Here is an 11,906-nt window from a genome sequence, read left to right as displayed (position 1 = left end):
GCGTAACAGCTGTCGTGAGAGCGCATCGGCTGCACGATTGAGCGTGCCTGGAACGTGAATGGCGCACAGCGATTTCAGCCGCGGGTGACTCCAGAGGAGCAGACGGCGGGCGAGCTGAGACATGCGGCGAGAGCGCATACCCCCCATGCGGTTAATATACGCCGCCGCCGCCATACTGTCCGTCCTGACCAGCACGTGTTGCCGCTCCAGCACCGGTAAAAAGCGGTGGAGAGCGAGGAACACTGCCAACAGCTCTAGGCGATTGATATGCCAATGCAGCTGGGCACCCTTCTACAGGCCCGCAGCCGCATGCCAGCGACACACGGCCCCCCAACCCGTGTTGGAAGCGTCTGTTGAAACAACAACATGGCTGGACGCCTGTCCTAGAGGCACAGCGGCCAGCTCCATCCCGAGAAAAGAAATCCTCTGCACGGGGGCGAGTTTGCTCTTTTCTCGGTTGACCTGAAGCCCCAGTAGGCGGAGATGCCGAAGCACCTTGTCCCTGTGCATAATCAATTGCTCCCGCGAGTGGGCTAAAATCAGCCAGTCGTCGAGATAATTGAGTATGCGAATGCCCGCGAGCCGAAGGGGCGCTAGGGCACCCTCCGCGAGTTTGGTGAAGACCCGCGGAGACAGAGAGAGCCTGAAGGGGAGGACCTTGTACTGCCACGCTCGACCCTCGAACGCAAACCGCAGAAATTGGCGGTGGCGTGGAAGAATGGAGACATGGAAATACGCGTCCTTCAGGTCTATGGCTGCAAACCAATCCTGAGGACGAACGCATTGGAGAATGCGCCTCTGCGTGAGCATTCTGAACGGCAGCCTGTGCAGACAGCGGTTCAAAACGCGCAGATCTAGGATTGGCCGTGACCCACCGCTCTTTTTGAGTACGATGAAGTATGGGCTGTAAAACCCACTCTCCATCTCGGCTGGAGGAACCGGCTCGATTGCACCCTTCGCCAGGAGGGCAGCAATCTCCTCTCGCAAGACAGGGGCGGACAGGGGGTTGACCCTGGAGAAATACACGCCCGTAAACTTGGGGGGCCGTTTCGCGAACTGAATCGCGTAACCGAGTCTGATTGTGCGTATGAGCCACCGCGAGGGGCTGGCCCGCGCTAACCAGGCAGGCAGAGCCCTCGCTAATGGAGTCATCGCTACAATCGCTGACGTACCAGCGGTGGGGCAGCGCGGAGTGGGTGTGCTGATCCGGGAAGCACGAGGGTCCCACGGCAGAGCTGGAGGAGAGCGATTCGCTCTGGCTCCGCACCCTGACTCCGGAGAGGGGGCTGGAGGGCTGAGGGAAGGGAGACCGTCCCCCCAGCGCTCGTGAGCCACTGGCGAAGCACGTAGAGTCTGCGAGCCGGAAGGCAGCGCGTCCTGGACTGGCAGAACTCGTGCAGTCACATCCGGGGAAGGGAAAAAGTGCTCTTTTACTGATGTTTTGGTGGCACTGAAAAGTACCGTTGTTATCGGGGCCCCGCCCTCCAGCGGGGAAAGAGCAAGTTTCCTCTTCTCCGGATGGCCTGTCTCAGGGACGCTTCGCGGTCCGTTTACCGGACTTAACGGCGCCCTGGGCAGGAGGGGCTGCCTGCTTTCGAGGTGTACACCGCACCCGCTTGGCCGGAGGCGCAGGCGGGGGCGGGGCAGCACTCGTTGGTGGGCGCCCTCGGCGAGGAACAGTGGAGGTGGATGGCTCGGCGGGCGGAGCGGGCTTACGGCCACGCCGATAGATGACATTGCCCATCGCATCCGACTGCTCTTTCACCGCCTTGAATTCCTGGGTGAATTCACCGACGATGTCGCCGAACAGGCCAGCCTGGGATATGGGCGAGTCAAGAAAGCGAACTTTGTCAACATCGCGCATACCGGCCAGGTTTAGCCAGAGGTGGCGTTCCTGAACCACAAGTGTGGACATCGTCCTCCCCAGCGCACACGCGGCGGACTTAGTAGTCGGAAGAGCATAGTCGGTCGCGGTGCGCAGCTCATGTAATAAGCTTGGGTTGGACCCGCCCTCGTGCAGCTCGGCCAGCGCCTGCGCTTGGTAGCGCTAGTAGGTGGCCATCGCGTGCAAAGCAGAAGCAGCCTGGCCCGCAGCCTTATAAGCTCTGGCTCCAAGGGAGGCAGACAACCTACAGGCTTTGGACGGGAGGCGGGGCAAACCCCGCCACGTAGAGGCGCCGCGCGGACAAAGATTGACCGCGATAGCGCGCTCCACTGACGGGATCGCCTCATACCCCCTGGCAGCTCCGCCGTCAAGGGCGGTGAGGGCGGAGGCACACGCAGCACGGGCAGAGAAAGGTGCCCTCCAAGACTGCGTGAGCCTACTGTGCACTTCCGGGAAGAAGGGGACGAGAGGCTTCGAAGGCTTCGCCTTCTGGTCCTCTACGTAGCACCCATCTAGTCGGTCCGGCCGCGGAGCTGGGGGATAAACCATCTCCAACCCCACGGCCGAAGCAGCCCGGGAAAGCACGGCTAACATGTCCGCTTCAGGATCCGATTTGACAGCGCTCACCTGCCCGGAGGGGGCGAGCGGGTCCGGATCTTTGTCGGACAGTGAAAGCCCACCCTCCGATGCCGCGGAGGACATCTGATCTCCGGTGTCAGCGAGTGTGAGAGCTACCATCTGGTTAGACGGATCACTCCCACTACCCGAAGCTTGGATGGAGCGCCGTGAGGAGCGAGAGGTCCGTGGGCGGCGGATTATCTCCCGCTGAAACCCTCAGATCTGCCCGAGCGCCCGCTGCTTTTTTTAGAACAGGAGGCAACTGGGGTGGCTCGCTCTCTTGCGAAAGTTAGCCGCGATCTTAGCTGTGCAACGGTCATGGCATCGCAATGACGGCATGAACCGCCCGCGAGCACCGCATTAACATGCTGGACCCCCAAACATGCAATGCAGTGATCGTGTCCATCATCCGGAGCCAGGAAACCCTCGCATCCAGAAACCCACAGTCGGAGCGCCATCCTGAAAAGGACGTGCTGCACGACTGTGTTGCTCTTTTAGGAAAGTTTGCAACAATACGCACCGCTCTGGAGGACCGGACCCAAAGAACCGCAGGCAAGGGAGAAACCCAGCTCGACCGTCTGCCACCGCGAAGACCCACTCTGGACCGGGAGACACACTCGTTCGCTCTGAAGTGCTGATCAGCAAAAGGAACCCTCATCGACTCAGAAAGGATCTGAAGCGAAAAGGATGGCGTCTGCTGGCTTCAGGTGTGCTTATATGCTGAGATAATTGCAGATGCCGCACACCTGCGCAAGCTTACGCTGCCAATTAAATTCATTCATTGGCCCGTTCAATACTCTCCAGACAAGCGGCTTCTGATCCGAATCCTCCCATTTCGTGGATTCAATCAATCCACTCTATGGCACTGAAGTTCCCCAACCGAAGGGGAACAATATGGTAAATGAAATCAGTAACCTTGCTGATACGAAGTAACCTACTTTGATGTCCCTTATTCAGTCATTAATAGCCTTCTTGTCGGAGAAAAAAAAGTCCATAATACAGTCATGACGCAGAGATTCTTTTTCCATTGATGTAGCCAAACGGACCTCTGAAATAGGCTCGGTGACCCGCATCTCTCGCCTGCTTAATCTGGGGCCAAAGTAATGCTCTTGCATCCCTGTCTGCTGCCAAAATGTGCTCGGCAAAAGAAATATTCGAATCCTTGCACATTGTAGAATTCTTGGTAAGACGCCAGAATTCATCCCTGTAATGCCTCATTACAACCACCTGTCAGTTTCGCCCCATCTCCTTCTTTCCTAAACGATGTACCGAGTCCACTATATTCTCCAATTTTGTGGACCATTGTGGAATGATCTTTGTCATGATCTCAAGCACAACATCCCGTGTTTTTTCTTCCGTTTCCTCCTTTAGGCCACGAAGTTTGAGATTCCAACGCCGTTTATAACGTTCCAGCTCCTGTACACGCTCCTTTATCTCTGCGTTTTCTCTCGTCATTTTGGATACCTCTTTTGCAAGTGCACTGGACTTAGCTTTCCCGTCTTTGATCTCATTTGCGTTAAACTCAATCCCTTTGGACAGTTCGGCGATCATGATCGAGTTCTGTTTTATCTGAGTCCCAAAACACTCCATCATCTCTCTTAGATTATTAACTGCATCGAGAATGGCGGCGTTGGAGACCTCAGACTGAGTATCCCCTTTTATTTTTTTTTTGTGGCACCGGAATTTTGGTTGGTGTAGATTCTAATGGTCTTCTTACACTCACCGACATAGTTTCCATTTCTTCACTTGCAGGGGTTGCGTAGTCGTGAGATGTTAATGGGTGTACCCCAAGACCAGCGTCATTTGCTACACACATTTTCGACTTTGACATCATAAACAGAAAATCTCTTCAATTTTAGACTACTATGTAGCTGTGCACCTTTCGTATTAAAAAAATATCAAGAAGGACAAGCCATACAAAGATATGGGACTAACGATGAGTAGAGTCACGATAAGAACATGTGCTCAGTTCGCCATCTTGCCGGAACTCCCCAGTAGAATGTAGCTATACAATATGCTAGATGCATGAGCTCAATGTGATTTAACTATTACAGAAACAGATGTGACTGGCTATATCATATCTAGATAAATATGCCTAGATATTTATATCATATCTGGAAAGGTAGTACAATTTAAATTTTTCTGACTAATTTGCATGTATTGATATGATGCACATTTTATCGATTACAGTTATTTTATTTCACCAAAACTACACACATTTTATACTGTGGAAACAAATCTTAAGCTTCATTAGTAGTTAGAACTGTTCAGTTTCGCGAAAGAGTTGTATTATTACCTCATCAGCTTCAGCTCCTCAAAATAATGAATAAATGAAGTGCAGTGGCGGATTTTTTTTAAACATCATGTGACAACAGTGCCACTCCCACCTGCCGGTAGATACAGGTACTGCTGAACAGCTGATCCGACACAAACACTGCGTGAGGTGGAATGTGTGTGATGTACGCTGTAATTTTCAGTACTTAAATAACAAATTAAATGTTACACACCATTATATATACTTATATATTATATATACTTATATTTTTATTTAAGTGCAACATATTGCAAAAGATCAGGGGCTTTTGACACTACATCAGGGGCTTAAGCCCCCAAAGCCCCCCCTCGCAACGCCACTGAACTGAATATATATACAGTTGAAGTCAGAATTATTACCTCCCTTTAATTTTATTAATTTATTTTTTTAATATTTCCCAAATGATGTTTAACAGAGTAAGGTAGGGATGTAACGGTATCAGAATTTCACGGTACGGTAATACCTCGGTATTAATGTCACGGTACGGTATTTATTAAATCATTTACAGCAAAAAACAAAACTTATGAAAATACTCCAAAAAAGTGCCAAAAGTGTCAATGACATATAAATTAGCCATCTATCTGTAAGCTTTGAAACAGGAACTTCAATTTTAATAACAAAAAAATATTAAACCATGTAAAAAAATAAAGTTTCAATTTAGTATTGTTGAAAACTCATCACATTCAACATTTAATCACTCACTCACTTAGATAGAGATGGGTTTAAAGGAAAATTATCATATAAATATAATCTGGTAAAAGCTGGTATCTCTGGGCATTTACAATGTCCCCTGCAACAGAAAAAAAACCCTCTCATTTGGGACTGAGGTTTCTGGGACAAGAGAGATATGACTTGGCCCAGGTTGACAGCAGTGGGTAACGTGCATTGTCTTTCCCCTACTTGAGAGGACAAACCATGAGTAAGATAGAGGTCTCATGTCTGCATCAATCTGAACAGTGTGCTGACAACACCGCTATTCAGTACGCGCGCGACAACACAGCTGATAAGAACTCGCGCGACAACACCGCTATTCAGTACGCGCGTGACAACACCGCTATTCAGAGCGCGCGTGGCGACAACACCCGCTTTAGAGTTTTCCAGCTCTTTTTCATCCCCGCTTCTAGCAGCACACTCCATTTCCACATTACTGGATCTGTAGCGACAACAGACCGCAAGGGATGATGGTCAAGCATGGGCTGATGGGAATTGTAGTTTTCGCTACCTCCCGTTCGCTTCATTCGCCTGAGCAAATTTTCTCAGAAGACCTATAGTTTTACCGAGTCATGCGACTACGGTAATATCGAAAAAAATTTATATTGCGGTATGACGGTATTTACAATACCGTTACATCCCTAGAGTAAGGACATTTTCACAGTATGAAAATGATAATATTTTAATATTATCACAGTATGATAATATTTTTTCTTCTAAAGAGAAAGTCTTATTTGTTTTATTTCAGGTAGAATAAAAGCAGTTTTTCATTTTTGAAACACCATTTTAAGGTTAAAATTATTAGCCCCTTTTAGCTATATATTTTTTATAGTATACAGATGTAAGGTCCACCCAGTTGGCCCAATGCCGGTGTCCACTGGTGGATGAAGGTTCACTGCATGTTCGGTCTTTCCAGTACACAATGTTGATTTATATTAACTTAACTCATATCTGACTCCAATTTTAGTATGAGGTGGTTTAGAATATTAATATATTTATCCTCGTTTTATCTGACTCCAATTATAAAACATTAAGAAGATTATATCAATATGTAATTTAGATAAATGTTTGAACCGTTTGTCTTCACTAGTAACTATTACATCCGTTCATTCGGGTGCTCATGTCGCTCAGAGAAATCGCCTCGGCTGAAGGCGTCCCTCACGGTCACACTCCGGTCAGTCTTGAATATTAAACAGAGGTAAATTGACTAATACTTTAGATGGCCGCTACCAGCGCGCTCGTTCTAAAATACTTTAGTTAGTCCCGCTTAGATGTACACCTTTGAGTTAAGACAATCATCATTTCTAATTAGAGGTTAGGGCATTAATATAAATGTACCCGACTACTGGACTCTATAGTAACTTTGGTTTTCACCAAGCCCATGGTTTCCCATATGAACTTAATTTAGAATAATATTACCTTCAAACAATATTACCTACCCAATCTAGGTTAGTCGTGCAACACCTTGTTGACCTAGACGGAAGTTATCGCCCTTTCCACCAAAGTACACATGAATCAATATCAAGAGTCAGCCGGATCGCTAAAACACAATTAGTGTGCCAATGCTCCATCTCAATTGGATTTTAGTCCGTCTACTGACCTGACGCAAGACATGCGGAAACAAGGATACAGCGTAATCTATTTGAATTAATAATTACAGAGTGAGCAAAATATGGTCAAACATTACAATTTATTAGTCAGGTAAATGTATTACGCCAATTCAATCAGTCAATTCATAAATGATCAATACAAAACATCAAATTATCAAAGATAAATCCAAGATGAAAAAGATGCATTCCTGACTTTGTAATATACATAACATGGCGCAAGCCATGTTATGGGCTGATCTGGTTAGGCAGAATCGCCCTGAGTTTTTCTTAGACCTTACCTTAAATAATCCAAGAATTCCCTCAAGGAAGGGGGTGTGAATGTATAACAAAAGGAAAAAGTCACACCTTTCACAGTGGTTCAAAAGATGCCTGAAGTTATATATTTATTGTTCTGATTATGTCTATTTCTGAGAGAATGAGACCATTGTACCAATCGCACTGAGACATTTCAAATGATATCAAACATGATAGTTAAAGTCAGTTTGGTTAATCTAAAACATTCAAACATTAAAATGACCATATGTGTGAGTTGGGGGGATGAAGCTGAGCTTCAGCATAGTCAGATGCAAATGCAGCAGGAACTGGTTTTTCACGCATTCCCCCCTGGTGGGTTGTGGAGTCCATTGGCCCTGTCTTCAGCTCATGTTTTGAATTGTCAAAGACATCAAAAATATTTGTAATATTTCAATTCTTACAGATAACCCCCATTTGATCCCGTGGGTCAGATATAAATGTGTCCATGGGGTCACTATGTATCCTTGTTGAGGTCGTTCAGGGGCAATACAAGACAGTCTCTGCAGCATTTTCAGTTGTAAGTCGTGTTCAGCAGGTAGCTAAACAGGTCCAGGCTTGTTTTCACCTCTTTTGATGAGCCTGATTCGAATGCACAGTTCATTCAGTCCATACAGGCCTTCATAGCTTCCACTGTGTCCTTCCCCTGGCAAAAGTGTCCACGTCGTGTGGGCTTCTCATAGTCTGCTTCTTCTGATGAATCTGGTCACCTCCAGACATGCAGACATCGGCATGTGGGGGCCTACAGTGTGTATACACTGCCTTCTCCCGGACACCTAAACAGCATCTTGATGGCTCAGCGATTGAACAGTTATGAACTTGTGTCATTCTGCATTGGAGAAAGTCATGAGGTTAAGCATAAAATATATGATCAAAATATAAAAGTCAGCAAGTGCGAGTTGTACAACTGGTCTCAGGTCTCTTTCAATCTGTTTAAAAGGTCCAATCAAAAACAGATAATTCTTTGTCACCACTGAGATGGGGTATAATGATAGGGAGAATATTAAATATTCTTGGTTTGAATTACTCAAAGTAAAGCTATCAAAAGGTCAGTGCAACTTATTAAAACAGTATAACAGGCAGTATGCATCATAAAACATATCATCATGACAATACATTCAAATAAATGACATTCATTTTCAAAATGAAAAAACGTGAAGATATTTGTCATAGATGATAGTAATCACATTATTTAACCATAATTATGAAGGTATATCTATAATAATGTGTGTGTTTGTGTGTGTATGTTGTGTGGTGTGTGTGTGTGTGTGTGTGTGTGTTTATGTGTGTGTGGGGGGGCTTGAACACAATTGATGGTATTTGTCAAATTTAAAATGTCCTAGTGATTATAAGAAGTGTCCTCACTTCGGTTTAATTTTAATCACTTTAGCACTTATACCTGTTATTGGTGATAGATTGGAAAACCAGGGGCCCTCTGGTTTGTCAACCATCCTCATAACAGTCAGTGTATCTATCTTTAAATTTATTGGCAAGTTCGCCTCTATTGAAGTTTTATACCATCAATTTGTTGTCAAAGCCATGCAAATGTGTAATTTCTTTTCAGCTGACAGAGGGTGTCAGAGGGTGTTTGTTGTCTCGTCTGTCATCAGATTAATTATTCTGTTCTATGTGTGTGAGGCTAATGTGTTTTGTTTGTATAAACATGGACAAACAATCTTAATTAAGGAGATTTGACTCCTGGGTCTTTGAAGACTAAGGTGTTATCTATGTGCCTGGGTTTACCTGTGGCTATGTGTCCGTGTAATGCTCCGAATAATGGTAATCAACTTTTATAATTGTGTTGCAAAATTTTAATCCTGTTATAACAGGGAGCCAGCATAAGAATGTGAACATGAGGTGTGTTCTGGCTCAAATTGATTCCATATAATATCTTTTACGGAGTATGTTAAGGTGCAATGTTCAAAGCTGGATCCTGTAAAAAATGCATTTTCATGGTTAATTTAATTATCACACTCTATACTCCTGTTTGTAGTTCAAACTGCAGCTATACAGGGGATAGCAGAGTTTTCTACTTTTGGAGATCAAAGAAACAAATATCATGAATTTCAACATAGTTAATTCCATTTTCATACAGGACATGTGGTTTAACATGTGTATAGTATAAAAACAAATTTAAAAATGCCACCAGGATTCGTGACAATAGAGTCTGTTGCTATTGGTCTTTGCAGGAACAATGCAGTAAAGTTCATTATCGCCTCTAGGTAACCAGGGTTTTAGTCCCATTGCTATTAAGCAATTTGGGAAGATTTTAACTATGAGATCTTTCATGTCTCTGTTTAATTTAACATATAATAATTTACATCTTAGTTGAAGTAAGATGTTTTGTGAAATCACAAAGCCTCCTACAATGCTGAATCCATTGATAAGATCAGCTGTGGATAATTGTTATTCTGATGACTGATCAAAGACTTTTTTCAGAGGACTCACTGCAGGTGAGGTGTTAGCACCACAGGGGTTCTTGCTTTGAGATGCAAGATGGAAGACTTTTGGCCTCAGGTTATGGCCTAACCTTTTGTTGCCCTCATTTGTATTTGTTTGATGTGGACCGGATCTGGAGTGTTCTTTGTTATTGGTCCGCCTAAGATGAGAACAAAAGCAGAGAGAACCATTTTTAGAATTTTCATCAGTTTCAAATTCAATCATGTGGAATTAATGTTAATGCATCATCTTGCAATATTAATTCTGGAAGCCACATGATGTTGCTGGTCAGATCTGAATTGCTGTTGTTGATTTCAGCATATTGTGAGTGTGTAACACCTGTTTACACAGTCTGCTGTATTCTGAGCATTATCTCCCAGTTCCACTGGGGACATTTTTCTGAATCAATCAATGATTTTTCATTAATTTCAGTTCACAATCTAATGGGCCGATACCCATAGTTCATTTTTTGCTCTCATTAACAGTCAGATCTGTTGGCAGAAATCATTTCACCCTTTTGGTGTTCTCTGCTTAACGGTTGTCATTTTATGGTGTGACTCACAGATTCTTAGATCTTTTGACCCATAAAAACTTTGGTAACTCTGAATGTTATCATATCCATCCCCCTTTCATTATGTTTTTTCTGGTGAGCTTAACTCTCTGATCAAATTTTAATTGTAGGTGGTGTTTTTCAGCGAGGATTTTATTGGTTTACAATCAGTTATGCTATAGTAATTCTGTCAGTGTTTTCATTAAGCATAAAGAAAGCAAACCTCCTCAAGGTGAATGTTTCATCTCTAGTCTTTAGTGCCATGAATTGGCGATTATAATATAATGTACATTATTGTTTATTCCTAATGTAATTATATTATATTAAAATAGTAAGTATTAAAATTTAATTATATCTGGTCTCTGGAGAGTGTTTTTAGAACGGCGGTGCATTTTAGCTTAATGCTTTTATCTTGTGATCAGGGCTGTGTTTGCTTCTAGGTTGCATGGAGAACAAAGGGTCAGCAAAGGCTTGTGGCCAAATGGAAGAGTGTAATTGTTTTATGCAAATACAGCAAACACATTCTGAGCATCTTATTATCACTGAGGTGAGATTTCTCTGCTCTCTGTCAGGACATTTGAATATGAAAAGGTTTGAGTAATCAGGAGGTCTAAGGGCTGATTTAAAGTTAAAATCTTAGAATTTCTTTTATATTTAGTCTGTTTTGAGATTAAATTAAAGTATAGTGGATATTTTACACTGTAAACCCTAATGCTGTAACTAATTAATTGAATTGAGCTCTATTAACTTAAATCCTTAAAATTTGTTTATCTTAATTAACCTTAATGAGTATTCAGAACTTTTTCTTATTTTTGAGTTTGAAAAAATGTAATCTTTAAAAAAATGCTATCAAAATGTATGAGCTGGGTGATTTAAGTATTTAAAGTTGAAAGAAATTAAAGCAATTAAGTTAATTGGTATTAAAATGTATGAGCTGGGCGACTAAGTATTTTAAGTTAGTTGAAGTGTCTTGCATGAGTATAACAAACTCAAAACTTAATGTTTCTGTTCACTTAAAATAGATAATTTTATAACTTAAAAAATTTGACATAACTGATTGCCTCAAAATTTTTTGAGTTTTGTCAACTTATTCGGGATTACAGTGTAGTTGATCAGCATCATATTTGAATTTATCACCATTAAATTTAAATGGCAAATTTCTGATTTGTAAAGGCAGAGTTTTCATTAGAGCCCTTTGTCTTTTTTTGCAATCAAATCATTCTGTTCTGCTCACCTTTATTTTTCACCTGCAAATGCCTTAAAACAGACTGTTGTAATTAATCCAATATAAAAGTTTACAAATGTTTTTAAATCTTTAACCATTTTTTTTCCCTTTTTTCTCTTTTTTATAAAACAGTAGATTAAAACAATGGATAGCTTTTGATTTAAACTTTTAGGATCTAATTTGTGACTCTCCACTGAGTCCCAGAATATAATTTGGATGATGTTATTCCAATTTTAAGCTTTAACTCTTGCTGCCTAGCAGAC

This window comes from Danio rerio, chromosome 16, assembly GCF_049306965.1.
Source record: "Danio rerio strain Tuebingen ecotype United States chromosome 16, GRCz12tu, whole genome shotgun sequence".
Classification (NCBI taxonomy): domain Eukaryota; kingdom Metazoa; phylum Chordata; class Actinopteri; order Cypriniformes; family Danionidae; genus Danio; species Danio rerio.
This window is presented reverse-complemented; position numbering follows the sequence as displayed.